Source organism: Astyanax mexicanus, unplaced genomic scaffold, assembly GCF_023375975.1.
Source record: "Astyanax mexicanus isolate ESR-SI-001 unplaced genomic scaffold, AstMex3_surface scaffold_32, whole genome shotgun sequence".
In the NCBI taxonomy this organism is placed as follows: domain Eukaryota; kingdom Metazoa; phylum Chordata; class Actinopteri; order Characiformes; family Acestrorhamphidae; genus Astyanax; species Astyanax mexicanus.
Window position 1 is genome coordinate 1,025,001 of NW_026040042.1, and position 21,503 is coordinate 1,046,503.

At 39.2% G+C, this 21,503-nt stretch overlaps 1 protein-coding gene across 1 annotated transcript in view; it reads right to left on the reverse strand.

Moving 5' to 3' along the window:
- Positions 1-21,503, reverse strand: part of LOC111189666 (NLR family CARD domain-containing protein 3-like) — a 273,888-nt gene that overhangs the window by 54,225 nt on the left and 198,160 nt on the right. The window lies entirely within an intron of this gene.

Genomic DNA, 21,503 nt, shown 5'->3' on the forward strand with positions numbered 1-21,503 from the left:
CAGGACGGGATGGATGAGACCGGTGAAAGTCATCCACCATTAAAGGATCCAGGACATCAGTTGCCGGAACCCAACTTCTCTCCTCAGGTCCGTAGCCCTTCCAGTCCACCAGATACTCCAGGGCTCCCCTTCTCCTCCTGGAGTCCAAAAGTCGTTCTACCGCATAAACCGGGCCACCGTCCATAGCCACCGGAGGAGGAGGAGACGCCCCAAGCGATGTCTCATCCAACGGACCAGGGATAACCGGCTTTAATAAAGACACATGAAAAGAAGGGCATACACGGTAGTGAGAGGGTAGATCGAGACGGTAGGTAACTTCATTAATTCTCTTAATGACTTTGAAAGGGCCAATATACTTAACTGAAAGTTTCTTATTAGCATCTGGTTGCCGGAAATCCCTGGTAGATAGCCAAACCCGATCACCAGGAGAGTAAAGGGGGGTCTCACGGCGTAGGCGATCAGCCTGTTGTTTCTGCCGTTGTAAAACAACCTCAATGCGTCTGTGAGTCTCCTCCCACACTTCCTCGCTCCGACGCATCCAATCGTCTACCGCAGGAATATTAGAAGGTTCGGCTGACCAGGGCATGATGGGTGGTTGATATCCTAAAAAGCATTGAAAAGGTGTCATTTTAGTAGTGGAACTGATCAGTGAGTTCTGAGCTAGTTCCGCCCAAGGGAGAAATTTGGCCCAATCATGGACATTGTTAGAACAATAGATTCTCAAAAACTTTCCTAGCTCCTGATTCATTCTCTCACATTGTCCATTGCTTTGAGGGTGATAGCCAGAAGATAAACTAACAGATATACCCAAACTACTCATAAAGGCAGACCAAACTTGAGAAATAAATTGGGGACCACGATCAGAGACAATATCTTCAGGGATACCAAAAACACGAAAAACATGAATAAAAATGGCTTCAGCAGTTTCTAGGGCCGTAGGCATTTTACTAAAAGGAATGAACCTAACTCCGCGAGAGAAACGGTCTATAACTGTCATGATAACTGTGTGACCCATAGATTCAGGAAGATCAGAAACAAAATCGACAGCTAAGTGAGACCAAGGCCGAGCAGGAACAGGCAGAGGTACTAATTTACCGGCAGGTAGAGTACGGGGAGTTTTACTCTGAGCACACACAGTACAGGAGGCTACAAAATTGTGGATGTCAGATCGCATATTTTCCCACCAGAAACGACTCTCTAATAATTGAAAAGTGCGAGTCTCGCCAGGATGTCCTGAAGTAGGAGAAGTGTGTGCCCAAGTAATGAGTCTATCTCTGCACTGGTCTGGTACATAAGATTTGTCTGGGGGGCACTGCAAAGGAGGAGGGGATGTAGAGTTAATTAGATTGATCTCCTCCGAGATATCCCATCTGATAGGAGCTAGAACTATACCTGGTTTTAGAATTGTAGAGGGTTCTGAGGTTTCTACATTATCTTCCTCATAAATTCGTGAGAGGGCATCTGCCTTGGTGTTTCTGGAGCCAGGTCGATAAGTGATTACAAAATTGAAACGAGCAAAGAAGACAGACCAACGTGCTTGACGTGAATTCATACTTTTCATAGATCTCAAGAATTCTAAATTTCTGTGATCAGTTATTACCACGAAAGGATGTAGTGCTCCCTCTAACCAGTGTCTCCATTCTTCTAAAGCTAATTTAATGGCCAATAGTTCACGATCACCAATACCATAGTTCCGTTCAGCTGGGGAGAGTTAAAGGATATATACGTGACTTGGGAGGTATCTGATTGTCTATAAGCTCTATAGCACAGTCATAGGAGCGATGTGGGGGAAGTTGAGTAGCACGTGACTTGCTAAAAACTTCATTCAGATCAGAGTAATGAGGAGGAATATGTGCAAGTGACTCCAGGCCAGGACTCTCTACAGTAGTAGATTGGATCATTAATTTAGGAACAGTAATGCAGTGATCATGACAGTATGGAGACCAAGAAATAATTTCACAGTTAGACCAAGAAATCAGAGGATTATGTTTTTTCAACCATGGAAGTCCTAATATAATTTGATAATTAGTGTCCTTCATCACAAAAAACCTGATCTCTTCTGAGTGCAGAGCGCTGACGTTGAGCTTGACAGGTGTGGTGGTGTGGGAAACAGCTCCTCGGCCAACTGGGGTCCCATCCACCGCAGACAGTCTCATAGGATTTTCCAATTGTTCGAACGGAATCTGGAGTTGTCTGGTCAGCTGCTCGTGTATAAAGTTCCCCTCGGCACCGGAATCAATCAGGGCTGGAAACACAAATGAAGAAGACTGGCAGAACAGAACAACAGAAATAATAAAAGATCTTGAAAACATATCAGGACTAAGTCGGCTTACCCCTTTAGCGTGTGGAATCCTCTCCACACGCTTTCCCGAGTGAGTAGCAGATGGCTCATATGGACGGTCCGGGTTGCCATGATAACCATGGGAGAGCCCACCGTAGGACGAGCCTGAAGTATCTTGGCGTTGAACTCGGGAGGGGCAAAGCTGACAATCTCGCAACACATGATCTGCACTGCCACAATAGAAGCATAATCCAGCTTGAAATCGTCGCTTTCTTTCTTCTTTTGACAAACGGGTAGCGTCTACTTGCATGGGTTCCTCATCCCTGAGTGTGGTCCGTGGAGTAAATCCAGATGCGCGTGGCGTAGCAAAACGAGGAGAAGTAGCAGCAGCTCTACGGCCAGGTACTGAGCTCTGTTTGAGCTGATCAAGTCTGATGGCTAAAGATATAAGTTCATCCAAAGGCAGCCCATCATCCTTGCAAGCTAATTCGGCCAAAACATCAGCCCTGAGTCCATTTCGAAACATCACGCGTAGAGCTGGTTCATTCCAACCACTACCAGCAGCCAAAGTACGGAATTCGAGAGCGAAATCAGACACGGGTCGGTTTCCTTGACGTAACTGAACCAATAACTCTCCCTGAGATTGTCCATGATGCGGGTGATCAAAAACCAACTTAAATTCCCTGAGGAAATGCTCGTATGGGCTATTTTCAATACTAGGCCAAATAGCAGTAGCCCAATCCAAAGCCTTGCCGGTGAGACGAGATATAAAAAACGAAATACGCGCAGCGTCGGCACTAACTGCTGAATTAGCAAAAAATAGTGACATCTGCAAGAGAAAGCCTCTGCATAAATCTGGAGAACCATCATATTTATCAGGTTTGCTTACCGGAAAAGCGGCTGCCGAGGGAGCAATAGCAGGAGAGCTAACCGGGGCCTGGTTAGCAGAGGCTAGGCTAGCTGGAGTGGCCACTCTCAGCTGGGCAAGCTGAGTAGCGATATCCTGAAGGCTAGCAGTTATCTGAGCTAGCTGAGAGTGTTGATCTGACTGCTGGGTAGTAAGAGCAGTAACGGTGTTAGCAAGGCTCTCAAAAAGCTGGCTATGCTGTTCGAGAACCCTCCCCTGATTCCCGACTGCCTGCTGGAGATCATTAAACTCGGCCATCACTTCAGGCGAGGTATTCTGTGACGCCAGGTAGTGAGGAGTGACGCGAGCCGAGTTAAAAATACAAACAGGTTTATTAGCAGTAAAGCTAACAGATACTGCTAACAGAATAGCCAGGCAAACAAAGATCTCACCGATGACAGAAGACGTAGTCAAAAATACAGTCCGAGTTCGTAACCGAGAAACAGTCCAACCATACATCAAATCCAGAAAGGGCAAAACAAAAGACATAAACCGATAATCCGAAAATAGGGTCGTAACGAGAAGGCAAAAACAATACACAGGAAAACGCTTAGTATGTAACATGAGTTAACAATACCTCGCGGAGTTTGTTTACAAGCGGCCGCCTTAAATACAGGAAGCTAGAGGGGAATGAACCGGAACTAACTCAGAACACAGGTGAGTCTGAGCGTCGGAGCGTAACATGATTGAGTGAAGGTGAGCGTGAGTTGTTGACGTTACTGTTCATGGGATCTTGGGAAATGGAGTCAGGTAGCGTGGAAGGAGAACACGGCCGCGTGACATCTGGTTTTCATTTGTTTCATTTGTATATAACTATATTCATTTAATATAGTTTGGGGAGTGTAGGGTTGGAGGAAGTGAGATGCAGAAGGGGTTACAGGGGGAGAAAAAAACAAACAAACAAACAAAAAAACAAAAACAAAAAAAAACAAAGAAAAAATAAAATTAAGAAAGAAATAGACATATATATATATACCAAAATATAGCTAAACAGAAAACAGAATCATGAACTTATGTGCAATTTTAACTGATAGTTTTGCTATGTTTTATCTTGTGTTGGATTATTATGTGATTTACTGTAATGTTTGAATTAGATGTGTCTAAATTGGGTCTGAATCTGTGTTTTTGGTGGGTTCTGAGTGTCTAGAGAGAGATAGTCTGTTAGTAGATTTTTTTCCAGTGATTGATGTTAATGTTATTTTTTGTTTTCCAGTTTATGAGGATGATATTCTTGGCGATGACTCGCGACATTAAGATTATTCTATTGTTTTGTGGTGTTGTGTTAGTGGTTGGTGTGTCTCCTAGTAGGCAGAGTGATGGTGTTGGGTGGATTTGGGTGGTGAGGGCATGAGATAAGAGGGTGATAACTTCTTTCCAGAACTGGTTAACGGGTGTGCAGTGCCACATAGTGGATATAATTATCAACTGTGTTTTGATTACACTGTGTACAAATTGGTGAGTTTGTGAATCCCATTTTATACATGTTGTGTGTGGTGTAGTGAACTCAGTGAATAACTTTATACTGGATGAGTTGTAAATTAGTGTTTTTGATCATGTTGTGATTATTATTACACACCTGGACCCAGAAATCAGCATTAGGAGTTAATGATAAATCTTCTTCCCATTGTTTGCACTGTAAGCTAATAGTAAGATTCAATTGAGATATTATTTTATATATTTTGGATAATATTTTATTTGTTGTAGTAATGCTAAGAAATTCTGAAATTGGTGTAGGCAGGTCTAATGTGATTGGGTTGATTTTTGAACAGATGATTGATCTTAACTGGTGGTATTGTAAAGATTGAGTTCTCCCAATGCCGTATTTCTGGGTTAATTGTGGTAGTGACATTAAGGTGGTATTGTGATACATGTGTTTGAGGTGTGTGATCCCCTTTTCGATTCAAGGTGGGTAGTTTAGTGTTTTTTATCGATGATAAAGTCCGGGTTGTTCCAGATGGGTGAATGACTGGTTGGTGTGAGTACAGAGTTTGTTATCTTGTGAAAATAATGGTGGAAGTTTGGTGCCTCTAGGCCACCATGCGATTTTGAGTTCTGTAATGTTGTGAGTTTGATTCTGGGTGGTTTATTTTTTCCAGTAATATTCAGTTATTGTGTATTTAGAGTTTGAAACCAGGTGGGTGGGGCTGAATGGGAATCATTGAAAATAAATAATTGATTTTTGGTAATACTGTCATTTTAAGTGTAGCAATTCTGCCAGCAAGTAAAAGGGGAAGTGTTGTCCAACGGCGGAGATCATCACTTATTGATTTAGTTTAATGAGTTTAAATTGAGTTTAAACAACTCTGACAGCTGGGGGGAGACCCTCACACCCAGATATGTGAATTAGTGCACATGGGGGTGGGTAGTGTTTTCAGTTTAACATCAGGTTTATTTATGTTTATTGGGAGAACTGCAGATTTTGACCAATTGATTGAATACTCTTATATTTTTGAATAATTTCTGATTGTTTGGATTGTTTCTTTTATTGAAATAACTGTTTTTGTAGAAATAGTAAGATATCACCTGCATTTAGACTGATTTTATGTTGCATGTTGGGTGTTTGGATTCCTTTAATGTTTGTGTTTTGATGTATCGCTGCTGCTAGCGGTTCTATGAAGATAGAGAATAGATAAGGAGAGAGTGAGCATCTGTCACCATAAACAGGTAAAAAGACTGAATGCAGATGCAGACTGGGTTTATTCAAATAAACAATCCAAAAGACAGGCACGGGTCGAATCACAGGCAAACAGGGTATTCAGAGGAAAAGGCTGAGACGAAGTAAATAAACAAGGCTAGAGGTCAGACTACCAGAAAAACAATACGAATATAATGCTCAGAGCTTAGAGTTCAAATGAAATGCTAAGACTTCGCAGAGAGCATGGGCGCAGATGGCACTGGGGACGGGGGGGACATGTCCCCCCCAGATTTATAGTGACCTCATCCGAAATCTAGCATCTACAAGCATAAACGTTGGGGTTTTAATTTAATTAACTGTACGTTTGTGGAATTCTGTGTTCCACAATGCCCTCGTTTTTAAACTAGGAAGCGTTCAGTTCAGAGGTTACATTGTTCGGAGCTCCGTGTTCCAGTTCCAATGTAAATTTAACGCACCTTCTCAAGTCCGGGGTTCTAAGGAGCTGGTAACTGCCTGTAGACTGCAGACACAGGCAGTTACCAGCTCCTTACGGTACGTGTCCACTGGCACTTTTTTTCAACGCAATCCGCTGCGCTGGATCTCCTTGCTCGTTTTTGAATTAAAATGAAGCAACAGAAGTAGACAGTCATAAGTTTAATATTTTTATTTTTTTACCAACCTCACTGTAACCTATAGCTCTATAAATCCATATTCTGCCGCTTTCAGCTTCTCTTCTGTGGTTGAGAGGCGCCTGTTCTGTGTGTGTGTGTGTGTGTGTAAGAGGCTTGTGTGTGTGTGAAGACGCAGCCTGCTCTTCCCTCATTGGCTGGACGCAGCCTGCTTTTCCCTGATTGGCTGGACGCAGCCTGCTTTTCCCTGATTGGCTGGACTGGACACAGTGCGGCGGCCGGATTTATTTGAATAAAGTTGAGCCGGAGGGCGGAGCTGCGTTAAACGCAACGCAACCCGGCATGCACCGAGGCATGCAGCGGCTCTCTCCATTGATTTTATGTATGATGTTATTATGATGTTATTTTAGTAAGCAGTCACTGTTAACTGAAATTATAAGATGTAAAATGTTAACATTGTCTTCCTGGTCTTGCCTAGGCTGTAGCAATGAAGAAACAAAAAACAATAACAATATTCTAAATATTGCAGCATATATATATATATATATATATATATATATAATTTTACAGCTTGGTCCCCCCAGTTCAAAATTTCCATCTGCGCCCCTGGCAGAGAGTCTCTTAACTGGAGCTCCTTTATAGAGCTGGTAATAGAGTTCAGGTGCTCAGGGTGGGGCCGGTGATTAAAACTACGGTGAAGCCAAGCGCTGTTGGGCAGGAGAGGGTGGAGTCGGCGGGCTGACAGCATCCTTGTCTATTCCCCCGGTGTAGTGTGAAAGGTTGAGATATTACTCCATTGGTGTTGACTGTGGTCTTAGGTGCAGTGTATAAAATCTGTTTCCAATTAAGAAATGATTCTCCAAACCCGAGTTTGTGCAGTGTGGTGAATAAGAGTTTCCAGTTCACTCCATCAAAGGCTTTCTCTGCATCCAGGGTAACAACTGCTGTTGGTATGTTCTGGTGAGAGGTGTAATCTATTATGTTCACTAATCTGCACATATTGGTGGATGAATGTTGACCCTTGAGAAATCCAGTTTGATCAGGATGTATTAAATTATGGATTATTGTTTCTATTCTGTTATCTAGAGCCTTGCTGATTATTCTTGTGTCTGTATTTATTAATGATAATGGTCTGTAGCTGGATGGTAGGGTAGGGTCTTTGTTTGGTTTAAGGTGAAGGGAGATGATTGCAGTATTCATGTTTGTTGGTAGTCTTGCATTTTGTTAAATTTCTGATATCATTCTGTAAAACAGTTGAGATAGGGATGACCAAAAGTGTTTATAAAACTCAGCAGGGAATGCGTCAGGTCCTGGTGCTTTATTGTTAGGAATGTGTTTTAGGGCTTTGTAGAATTCTTCTGGAGATAATGGTATTTCAAGTGTATGTTTTTGCTTTTTGGTTAATTTAGGCAGTTTGATGTGGTCCAGGAAGTTACGGATTTCATCTAAGTTGGTTTCATTGTCTGTTTTTTTTGCTTTTCTTCAGATATACTTATTCTACTTATATTCTTTAATTTTTTATTCTAACTTTACCTCATGTTCTGTTTCTTTCTTCTGTTTAAATGTGGCATATGATATTATTTTTCCTCTTAGAACCGCTTTGCCAGTCTCCCGTAAAAGTGTTGGTGATATGTCTGGAGAATCATTTATTTCTAGGAACGATACCCACTCTCTTTTTATATAGCTGTCGAATTCTTGATCATTAAGTAGTGATGTGTTAAAGCGCCATCTAAAGTCTGTTTATGTTGTTGGTTTGAATTCCATATCATTGAGACAGGTGCATGGTCACTTATTGTGATAGGGTGAATTTATATATGTGCAATGTTTGAGAAAATTGAATTAATAATTAGTAAATAATCAATGTGTGAATATGATTTATGTACTGCTGAGTAAAATGTGAATTCTTTGGTTGTTGGATGATTTTGTCGCCACCCATCACCAAGACCAAAATCCTGCATGTACTGTTTTATTATTTCAGTGGAATTCCAGTTGCGTGTGTTCTGAGTATGAGCTGATTGGTCTAAAGATGAATCTATAACTGTATTAAAATCGCCTCTGATGATGATTGAATAGTTCGATAGTGAGGAAATTTGTGTAAAAAAGTCATGAAAAAATGAGGGATTGTCAATATTTGGTCTGTAGATGTTAGCAATGGTAAAAGTGTGGTTGTTAATGGTGATATTTATGATGATAAATCGTTCATCTGGGTCTGTGATTGTAGTATTGTGTGTGAATGTGATTTTGTTATGTATTAAAATGGCTACACCTCTTTGTCTAGAGTTATAATTGGCTGTAAATATATGATTGTGTTCTACTGATTTCAGTTTATGTTGATCTGATTCTGTTAGGTGAGTTTCTTGTAGAAGGAATATATCTGCTTTTAAACGGCTGAGATGGAGGAGTATTTTAGTTTTTTTCTCTTGGGAGCCGATTCCATGTATGTTCCATGTAATACATTTTAATCGTTGCAGGTTGGAGTGTTGTTGGGTGAATAAAGCATGATTGATTCAAACATGATTAAAACAAATAGAAGTAACATTTAAAAACATGTAAAAGAACAACAAGGAATTGGAAATAAAAAATAAAATAAGAATAAAGCATGAATAAAACATGATACAAAAGTGCCGTTACAGAATAAAAGTGGGCGGAGCTGCAGTGTTTTAAGCTAAGCTGAAGGCCTGATCAAACATGTAGGTTTTCAGTCTGGATTTAAAAGTGTTTATTGTTGGTGCTCTTCTAATGCTCTCTGTTAACTGGTTCCATTTAAGAGCAGCGTAGTAGCTAAACGCTGCCTCTCCATGTTTAGTTTTTACTTTAGGCAGCTCTAACTGACCAGTTCCTGATGATCTGAGAGTTCTGCTCGGCTCATACTGCTGGAGCACATCAGATAAATATGCTGGTCCTGCACCATTAAGACATTTATAGACCAGTAACAGAACCTTAAAGTCTATTCTGTAACATACTGGTATCCAGAGTAGGGATTTAAGGATGGGGGTGATGTGCTCCCTTCTTTTACTCCTAGTCAGAACTCTGGCTGCTGAATTCTGAATCAGCTGAAGCTGTTTGATGGTCTTTTTTGGGAGTCCAGTTAGGAGTCCATTACAGTAATCAATCCTACTAGAAATAAAGGCGTGGATGAGTTTCTCCAGGTCTGCTGTAGACAGAAAATCTCTGATCTTATTTATGTTCTTGAGGTGATAAAATGATGATTTGGTGACGGCTTTGACATGACTGTTAAAAGTGAGATCAGAGTCCATTTGTACACCAAGATTACGCACTAGTTCTTTAGATTTTAGGCTTTTTGAATCCAGATAGGCAGCTAGTCTGTGCCTCTCATTACTATTCCCAAATAAAATAATCTCTGTTTTATCTTTATTCAACTGCAGAAAGTTCTGTCCCATCCATTTATTTATCTGCTCAAGGCATTTACACAGTGAGTCAATGGGACCATAGTTGTTTGGGCAGAGGGCCATGTAGATCTGAGTGTCATCTGCATAGCTGTGGTAAGATATCCCATAGTCACGCATGATTTCACCCAGAGGAATCATATATAAATTAAATAAGAGTGGCCCAAGAATTGAACCCTGGGGTACACCACAGGTCACTGGCACAGTCTCAGAAACATTATTTTCCATTTCCACAAAGTATTTCCATGAAGGTATGAACTGAACCATTTTAGGACAGTTCCAGAAATTCCAACCCGGTTCTCAAGTCTATCTATGAGAATGTTGTGGTCAATGGTGTCAAAGGCAGCACTGAGATCAAGTAGTAGTAGAATAGACATTTTTCCTGAGTCTGTATTTAAGCGAAGGTCAGGGCCGCCGCTCTGCATACGCAGACAACGCAGCCAGCGTTAGGCCTCAACCATTTTGCAGTTGCAGGGAGCCAAATTGACTGAGAATGAAATGTGTTGAAATTATGACATTATTAAATTTAAAACCCAATGTGAATTATTTATGATACGCTCATCTTTTTTGTCTTTAAACATTGCATGGGGCACCTACTCTACTACTTAAAAGCGGCACGTTATTATTTTTGTGCATAATATAATGCCCCCACCCCTATTGCCTGAAATGGCACGGCTCGGTTTGCTCTGTTGGTTGTTGCCAGATGTGACATTTTCCAGTCAAATAAATAATCAAAAAATGCATGGAGGCGCTAAATCTTGCGCATGTTTAACCATTTTTAAAGTGTATGTGGCCATTCTATACAAAAACTTGTCCAGTGCAATATTTGTGTAAGTTAAAAACTTAAAATAAAATAAACAAATAGGATGAAAAATCGTAACTTATCTGGCAACCTTAGTCCTAACTAAAGTAGCAACGCTACTTGAGTTTGGCAGGAGACAAGTTCACCGCGCGAAGTTGCTACTAAATGGTAATTCAACTATGAAGCGACGGTTTGAGTCTGGAGCTGAGAAGAAGAAAAAGAAGCAGAAAGATGAGGCCCATGCATCCCTTTCTGGTGAGTAACTTCGATGATAAAGGTTTAAATAGTTTTGATTACTTCATGTTCAGTGGTGTTGCCTGAGCTAGTTACGTTGGCTTTGCTGATTTGGTAGCTTTAAACGCTTAACTAGAAACTAATCTGGGTATTGCAAGGCACGTGGCACGTTTGCAAATAGTAGTAGTGTAGTTTGAAGATTTTTAGTGACTTAAAAAATTAATAAACAGAGTAGCCTACCTATTGACTAATGCCGTCAGTGCACTATCCAAATGGTCTGTATGACAGCAGGATCAGACAGCTCTATAGATTTTGACAGGCTGATATAAATACACCACGAATATAAACAATAATTTCATAACCTTTAAGGCTGGCTTGTGTAAATGACGTGTCCACTGCTTAAAATAGACATGCATCGTTTCATTTACTATTTATACATTATAAATAGTACTCTTGTGCTGTTCTTCACTGTTATTGGCCTTACTTATAACGTTGTAAATATTCACAGTTACATGTGTAATTTTAATAAATAGTAAAATTTTGCGTAAACCTTTTGTGTTTTTGTGTGTGTGTGTTTTTTTTTTTTTTTTTGGGGGGGGGGGGGGGGGGGCCTCCCTGACCAGTTATGCTTAGGGCCTCCAAAACCTTAGCAGCGGCCCTGGCGAAGGTCATTGATAACCTTAATTAGCGCAGTCTCAGTACTATGATTGGGCCAGAAACCTGACTGAAATTGGTCTAGACAGTTATTTATGGACAGAAAGTGCATAACTTGCTTGAAGACAATTTTTTCCATAATTTTTCCAATGAATGGTAGATTAGAGATTGGCCTGTAATTGTTTAATAAGTTTGTTTCTAAATTTTTCTTTTTTTGAGAGAGGCTTCACAACGGCTGTTTCTAATGCATTTGGAAAAACACCTGACATGAGTGAGGTACTTACTATTTGAATAATGTCTGCTGAAATTGAGTAAAAGACATTCTTAAAAAACTTGGTTGGTAATGTATCAAGACTGCAAGTGGATGATTTGAGGTGACTCACTGTATCAATTAAAACTTCTTCATTAATAGTGCTAAATTGGGACATTTTGACTATGATGCTTTTGCATGGTTTTGGAGAGCACATGGGCTCATCGGTGGATATAGATGTACTGATGGCTTGTCTGATATTGTGTATTTTAGTATTACATTTTTTTGCAAACTCATTACATCTCTCAGTTGAAACTAGCTCAGAGGTCATATATGTAGGTGAGTTAGTTAGTCTGTCAACCACAGTGAAAAGAACTTTGCTATTGTTAATATTATTGTTAATAATGCTGGAGAAGTAGGATTGTCTAGATGTGCACATTATTTTATTGTAATCACGCAGTCTATCTTTAAAAATTTCTTTGTGAATGTGAAGCTTGGTTTTTCGCCATCTGCGCTCAGCCTTTCTGCATTCTCTCTTTTGGAGTTGAACTGCAGTATTATTTCTCCATGGTGCAATCTCATCTAAAACTCTAGCAGTTTTTGAGTTAAAACTATCCAGCAGAGTATCTACAGAGTCTGATGGTTTGCATGGTGCAGAGCACACTCTGCTCACAAAAAGTTCAGCTGTCATGTCATTTATCTGCCTTTTCTTGTGCCTAATCTTTCTGGCTTCACTGAATTCAGCGCGAGGCTACAAACAATATAAAACTCAGTTCAGTTAAATAAAAACAAGTAAGGACCTGTAAGTTCATCAAATATTGTCAAATATAAAGGAGAGGTTGAGGTTTTTTGGTCAGCTGTTTTCATGATTTGAAACTGAAACTAACTGGAACTTTTATTATTCTGCGCAGAAAGCCTGTGATTGTGTTTAATGAGTTTATATTTTATATTATTTATTTTTTATTCATTTTAATTATTTTAATTATTTTATTAATCAAATTATATATATATATATATATATATATATATATATATATATTCCCCATGATTCCCATGTTCTTAGTTTATTGAAATAAATTTGATAATCTCTTATCATTCTTATTATTTTACTTTACTTTCACTGCTATTATTATTTTCTTCATAAGATATAAATTCTTTACTTTTTATGTCAATTTTTATGATGTTTTTAAAATGTCCTATTTTTCCTTGTATATATTTTATTTGTCTATAGTAAATGTCAGTTTTTATTTCTATTTTTAAAAATATTTTTAATCCCTTTTAAACTGTAAATGAGGGTCCCCCTCCGGTGTAAATAATCGATTGCTTGATTAATATTCAGTGTTGTAAACCCAGTTTTTATATAAACAATAAACAGAATAAAGAATAAAATAACTTTACTCTTGCCTAAGCTGCAGGTTTATCTGCACAGAGTGACGGCACAATTTCCTATGCGCTGTTAAAATAGGAACGAACAGAAGTCAGCGTGCAGCTGTGTCTTAAAGGGGATGGATACTGACACACTGATTGGTTTATTTTACGTCACGCCCAAAACACACCCATGAATAATTAAGGGAATTAAAACACACCCTTTTGCGCCGTTGGAGCTGCGCAACAATACCAAAGACACAGGACACGCCCCTAAATCTAGTGCTATAGATCGTTAAAATAGGGCCCATAGAGTTCTCTGTCATAATTATCCTTGGGATTATCAATGTGAATATTAAAATCACCAGCAATAATAAAATGATCAAATTCAGTAGAAATAAAAAAGACAGCATATCTGTAAAATCATCAATAAAAGCAGCATTGTACCTTGGAGGCCTGTAGACAATTACTAGTAATATTCTTGGTGCCCCTTTTAAAACTGCACCTAAATATTCAAAAGATGTGGAATCTCCAAGTGATAACTGCTTGCATTGGAATGTATCATTAAACAGCATAGCTACACCTCCACCTTTCTTGCCGGTACGTGAGACATTTAAAAAGTTAAAGTTTGGTGGAGCCGACTCAATTAATACACTTTCAGCACTACAAGAATTTAACCATGTCTCTGTTAAAAACAGGAAATCAAGCCCATAATTTGTAATAAAATCATTAATTAGATAAGACTTCTGATAACAAGGACCGATTTTTTTTTTTCCAAAACAGTCATTCTTTGTAGAAGATTGTAGCATTTCTGGCAGCACTGGTGCTCTGAACCCACACAAGAAGGCATTTTGTAGATTTCTTCTTTAGCACTCTACAGAAACTTTTCTGATTCCTGTGCCTATGGCTCTATTATACTAAATGTCGAAAAGAAACTAGAAAAAAATAAAATAAAAAACAAAATATGGTAGTGCTAGTGCTAATCTAAATAATGAGCTCAGACACTGTAGCTCGAAAATGTCTGAAAATAAAGAAAAGTATGAAAGATAGCAGAGATAGCAGAGCTAAGCAGAGAAGCATCTGAACGGCACAGAAGCAGGAAGCAAAAGAACTCATAGTCAGAGCTCGCCTTTTTAGGAGTATTTAAACACCCGCTAATTAAGTGTCAACACCCATAAAAGTGGGAATAAAAAGTATTTTTTTGTTGTTTTTCTAAAAGAATGTTGTATTTGCTAAGCTGAAAAAATTAGAAAGTATATGGTAAAACAATGTTTTCACAACAAAAACACAGCAGTATCCCATTCCCTCCAAATTTATATTTTTCAAGAGATCATGTGTGTGTGTGTGTGTGTGTGTGTGTGTGTGTGTGAAGGTGAGATGCTGTTTGTTGTATTTTGATGATCTTACCACAGTTTCTCCAGTTTACAGTGTGGATTCTTCAGTCCAGCAGAGAGCAGCTTCACTCCTGAATCCTGCAGTTTATTCTCATTCAGGTTCAGTTCTCTCAGAGTTGAGGAGTTTGAGCTGAGAACTGAGGCCAGATCTGCACAGCTTTTATCTGATAGATTACACTCCTGCAGCCTGAGAGAGAAATGATAATCCATTAGAAACACTGACATATAAACACAAACACACACCCCTTAGGAAGGAGGTGTATTAGTATATTTTTGAGATAATTATTATATTCTTTATTATGTATTATTATTATTCTTTTTCTTATTATTACTAATCAGTGAATTAAAATAAGTGCAACTGTAGGTGTTGAAGTGACCTCTTTTCTTGCTTGATTACAAATAAAAAATTTGCCTATGTATAATAAAAAAAAAACAAATACGGATAAATCCTCCTTAACACATACACACACACAAATTTGCAAATACTGATTTCTTTATATAGATAGATAGATAGATAGATAGATAGATAGATAGATAGATAGGTGCTGTCTTACTTTCGTGCAGCATAGCACATAGTCTCTTAGTCACTTACTGTTAAACTTCCTGATTTTCAACTTTATTACACTGTCCAGCAGACTCATTGGAACTAGAAAAACTAATCAGTTGTTTAGAAAATTATTATTTTAGATGGTGTAGCTCCCCTTAAACACAAAAAAGAGAGACAGAAAAAGCTCGCACCATGGTACAATGATCAAACTCGTACCTTAAAGCAGTTAGTACAAAATTTATAATAGTATCGATCAACTAAACTGGAAGTGTTTCATTCTGAGTGGAAAGACAGTCTTGTCAAATATAGAAAAGACCAGGCAGGTAATAAACCTCAGATTCCAGTCATTCACACCAACAAAAACGCAGCAGTTCCCCATTCACTCCCAAACTATATTTTTCACTTTGTCTCCACTTTATTACACTTTATACTGTTATTTAGCCAACTAACTTTGTTGTCAAACTCATGTTGAAAAGCGTTTTACTCTTGATAACAAGTAGCCAGCTGAATTAGGTTTGTTTGAATAATATACAATGGTTGGTAAGGAGAAACTGACCTGTTTATTTAGCAATTAATAAACTCAAAATAGACAAAATAATAAATAACAAACAGAAATGGCGACAGTAAACCAAGGCTTAAAAAGCCATAAGTGCAAATAATATTGTAAATTGTATTAAAAAAGCAAAACACACAAACTGAGTAGAAAATAGTCTATTAACAGCATCAGTACTCTTGACTGCTGTACTCATCAGTGCTCTTGAACAAGTGTAAACCAAAGCTTAAAAAAATCAGTGCAAATAATGAAAACTATTTAAAAGCAAAATGCCTTCTACTCCCCAATCTCCTCCACACTTTGCTGCTCCACCCCCATCTACATACTCCCTTCAATTCCAACTGTTTGCCCTGCCTGCAGTCCGAGCATGATGGGGAGATTCTTTTTTTACAAAGACGAGCATTTCAGTATGCTCAGGTGTCAGCCTGCTCCTGTGTTAGTAAAGTAACCATAATATAATAAATATTTTTATAAGCAATTAAAGCTAAATTATCAAAATAAGCTATGTTTCACACAGTTTTACCTTTTAGTTGCATAAATAAGAAACATAACATGTTTCATAAACTTCTTTATTTGCAAATAATTGTGAAATTTACCCATACCCACTAGTTGAGATGTGATACTACAATAAGCATAATGACACTAAAAACACAACAAGCAAACATCATAATGTTAAGAGAGAAAACTTTATTAAATTCAAAGAAAAAACTCTTCATAAAGGGAGCTAACGCTGCCTCCAGCCGGTCTGACCGGAGTTCATCTTTCCCGGCCCGGGGAGATGCTATGCTCATTTGCTGAAGGTGTGCTGAAAAATGCGGACCGGATTTTACTCTCACTGGCGAAAACACAGCGAAAACTGGAATGGATTATCTAAATGAGTGCGCTGGAAAACCCGGATCGGACTGTGAAAAAAACTGGATCGGGAGTCTGGATCGGCATTTTCTTGTGCCTTCCGATCCGATACCGATACGCATTTTTTGCAAATATCGGCGGCCTAATCTGGACCGAGCACAACTGCTTAATTTAAATTGCATAAGAGATCATGTTTGTGTGTGTGTGTGTGTGTGTGTGAAGGTGAGATGCTCTGATTGTTGTATTTTGATGATCTTACCACAGTTTCTCCAGTTTACAGTGTGGATTCTTCAGTCCAGCAGAGAGCAGCTTCACTCCTGAATCCTGCAGTTTATTATTACCCAGGTTCAGTTCTCTCAGAGTTGAGGAGTTTGAGCTGAGAGCTGAGGCCAGATCTGCACAGCTTTTATCTGATAGATTACACCAACCCAGCCTGAGAGAGAAATGATAATCCATTAGAAACACTGACATATAAACACACACCCCTTAGGAAGGAGGTATATTAGTATATTTTATATACTATTATTTCTTTTCTTATTCTCATTACTCAGTGAACAATTTTTTCTTGCTTGATTACAAATTAAAAATCTGCCTATGTATAAAAAAAACAAATACAGATAAAGTCCTCCCTAACAAACACACACACACAACTGCCTCTATCATTATTGTTTAGTAAATTTGCAAATTCTGATTTCTCTTAGTCACTTACTGTTAACCTTTCTGATTTTCAACTCTAGTACACTGTCCAGCAGACTCATCGGAACTAGACAAACTAATCAGTTGTTTAGAAAATGATTATTTTAGATGGTGTAGCTCCCCTTAAACACAAAAAAGAGAGACAAAAAAGCTTGCACCATGGTACAATGATCAAAGTCGTACCTTAAAGCAGTTAGTACAAAATTTATAATAATATCGATCAACTAAACTGAAAGTGTTCTATTCTGCATGGAAAGTCTTGTCAAATATAGAAAGAACTTAATAAAGCCCACTCAGCGTATCTGGCCTCTTTAGTGTTATTTCCAAATTAACTAGAAAAAAGGCAGGTACTGAATCTCAGATTCCAGCCATTCACACCAGCAACGCTTTTATGGACTTCTTTGATAGAAAACTGAAAACATTCAGGATAAAATTCTACAGATAAATATGTCATCTGGTGTGGCTGATATAGGACAAAACTCAGTTACTGAAGTTATGATGAGTTTTTAACCCACTTCAACAGCTAGAACTAGAGAAAATTATCTCCTCATCAAACAGCACAACCAGCACACTTGATGCAGTTCCCTCAAAATGACTAAAACAGGTACAGCCATATATAATTAAACTTCTGTTAATGATAGTAAACTCATCGTTTACCCTGGGGCATGTACCCAAAGTCATTAAAACATCGGTAATTAAACCTCTGATCAAGAAATGTGAGTGAGAATAAAGAAAATCGAGAAATGTGTAAAAGATGAGAAAACATTGATGTCTCACAATTTTCTCCTATTAAATAATGATAAAACAGAAATTCAAAGCTGCTAGAAATAAATGATCAGACTTAATGTTAAATCTGGCCAACTTCTCCGTCACACCTGGTTCAGTAGCTAAAAACCTTGGAGTTATCATAGGTTCAGATCTAGCATTCGATAAACACATATCTAATGTTACTAGAACAGCTTTTTTTTTCACCGAAAAATGAGTAAATGCCTTCATTACCTCAAGGCTAGATTATTGTAATGCACTACTGTCAGTATGTTCCTGCAGTAATTAAATAAACTTTAGCTAGTTCAAAATGCTGCAGCCAGGGTCCTTAATAAAACTAGAACATTTGAGCATATTAGTCCAGTCCTATCAGCACTGCACTGCTTCCAGTCAAATTCTGCATAGACTATAAAATTCTCCTGTTAACGTATAAAGCCCTACACGGGCTCGCTCCTGAGTATTTACGAGATCTCATCTCCTATTATGAACCACTGCGATTACTTAGATCTCAGGGTGCTGGTTTCTTAGTAGTTCCTAAAATTCAGAGGAGCTCTGCAGGAGGAAGAGCTTTCTCTTATTGAGACGCAGTCTCAATCTTTAAGTCTAGACTGAAAACTTACTTGTTTAGTTTAGCTTTTGGTAATTAATGTTTTTCACTTTAGATAAGGCTGCAGATTCAGGGGTTCATGGACAGAGGGAATTGTGGGTAAACTGAGATGCTGGTGCTGTTGTTCTCCCACTGCACACGGTCACTCAGGTTTGTGGACGGTGGAGTGGGTGGATGCCGATGTTTCAGGGAGCCTTCGTGTCTATGTCACCTTCTGGCTCTCTCCCTTTAGTTAGGCTGTTTTATTTAGATCTGCTGGAGTCATTAGCCACACTCTGATAATGTTTTATATTCTCTGTTTTACATAAATCCAGTTAAAACTAATTCCATCTCTCTGCTCCTCAGAGTTACTGACTGCCCACCTGTCTGACCCGATACCGATGGATGTTGCACCCCCAGGCTCTCATGTCTCCTGTCCGGCCAGACTGATGGAAGTTTCTGAAGTCAGCTCTTCTCCATCACCCACCACAGATCAGCTGCTCATCATCCATCTTACTCTCCGCTACTGATCACATATGCTTACATGAACTCTAACTGCTTCCATTAGTGGCGCTGCTATACTCCTGAATATATAAAACCTATATGGACGTATTAAGACTTTTTTTTATTTATTTATTTTTTTTAAAGCCGTTGACCAGTGGTAGGATGATCCCCCCCTTAAATGTGAGTCTTGGTCCTCCCAAGGTTTCTTCCTCCTCCAGCTCTGAGCGAGTTTTTCCTTGCCTCCGCGCTCACTGGGGGTTCTGTATTCTGTCTTTCCTATATTTAATGTTTTGCCTGATTCTTTGTCCTGTGATCATGTTTCTGTAGAGCTGCTTTGTGACAACAACAGTAAAAAGTGCTATACAAATTAATTTGATTTGAAGGTTTTGCTGTGGCTGATCTTAAACAGGCTGTTCATGCTTCAAAAACCCTCTAACATGGCTGAATTATAACAAGTCTGTAAAGAAAAGCAAAACTCCTCCACAGAGATGTAAAAGACAGTTAGGACTAACTCTTAATTTCAGTTGTTGCTTCTAAGGATGGCACAACCGAGTTATTAGGTTTAGAGGGCAATTTTTTTCACATAGGGCCAGGATTATTTGAATAGATGTTTTTTCCTGAATAATGAAATTATAGTAGCAACTGTTCGTGTTTTTTGCTTCTTTTTAATTATTGTATATCATTCCAATATCATTTTGACAAGGCAACTTAGTGAAACTGTGCCCTCTCAAATCATGGTAGTAGAGAGAGTTTTGGTTTGTTTTTTCACCATAAAAGTGCTTCTTTCACTCTTCTCCTCCAGCGCTGCACAGCAACATGACTGCTTTGTTTACACCTGGGATCAGCTGATCACACTGAAGCTGGCCGGCATGATGACCAGGACAACTAACTTCCCGAAGATTTTTGGAGGATGAAACACAGGAAATACAGAACAGAAAAATTAGCAGCACACAGGGAGAGCGAGGGAGAGACCCTGGACTCATTTCCATCAAGAAATGTGTTTGTTGTCTGAACATTGAGCTACTGGCTGTTGGATTCTTATTATTGAAGCCATATTATTTACAGAGGGAGTTTTCCCAATGTAGCTGTTTATGTTCCTTCCTCTGCCAACCCAACATCGGCGGGTGATGTCATTTATTCAACAGTGACACATCTTCAATCTCACCACCCGAGTGCTGTTAATGCCATATCAGGTGACTTTAACCACGTCACTATAGCTAAGGCACTACCACACTCTCTCAGTATGTGGACTGTCCTACCAGAGAGGAAGGAACATTGGACTTGCTGTATGCTAATGGATCAGCTCCGGCCCATGATCCAGCCACTTCTGAACCCCCTTCAGTTTACCTTTTAGCCCTTCCTGGCAGTTGAGGATGCCATCATCTACCTGCCCAACAGAGTTTATGCTCACCTAGACAGAACAGTCAGGACTGTGAGGGTCATGTTCTTCAACTTCTCCACTGCATTTAACAGCATTCGACCTGTTGTTTGATGTTAAATGAAATGGACGTAGGCACCTCCCTCGTGTCCGAGATTGTACACTATCTGTACAGACCCCAGTATGTACGCCTGCAGCACTGTGTATCTGACAGAGTGGTTAGCAACATCGGAGCACCACAGGAAACTGTCCTGTCTCCCTTCATCTTCACCCTTTACACCACAGATCTGCCACCTTCAGAAGTTTTCTGATGACTCTGCAATAGTTGGGTGTATCAGTAGGGGTGAGGAGGATGAGTACAGGGTGACAGTCTAAAGCTCAATGTGAAAAAGACTAAGGAACCGGTGGTGAATCTGAGGAGGAACAAGGCACTGCTGACCCCTGGTCATCAGGGGGGTCAGTCTGGACACTGTGGAGGATTACAGATATCTAGGACTGTACAATGACAATAAACTTGCCTGGGCTAAGAACACTGATGACCTTTATTGGAAGGGCCAAAGTCGTCTGTATTTTCTGCGGCATATGTGGTGGCGAGGGCTATCCTCCATACTGGGGCAGCAGCTGACTCAACAAACTGATCTGTAAAGCTGGTGATGTGTGTGGAGCTGGACTTGCTGAGGGCAGTGTCAGAGAGGAGGATGCTGGTTAAGCTGCAGGACATTATGGACAGTTTCTCCCACCCACTATAGGACACAGTTGTGAGTCACATGAGCACTTTTAGTGCAAGACTCATTCTGCCAAAATGCACAGAGTGCCACAGGAGGTCTTTCCTACCTGTGGTGATAAAACTCTAAAACTCCTCCCTCAACATGTGACACTATGTTGCTTCTTCCTCTACTTACTTTTCTGATTATTATTCTTTGCATTTGAGTAATAGTAATTATAAAAAAGAGGTGCAATGATTAGAATTTTTATACAGGAAATTCTTTATTATTACAACTACGGTCATTTTATTTTATTATATTTGTATTTGTATAATATTTTATTGTGTAGATTAAATGAGT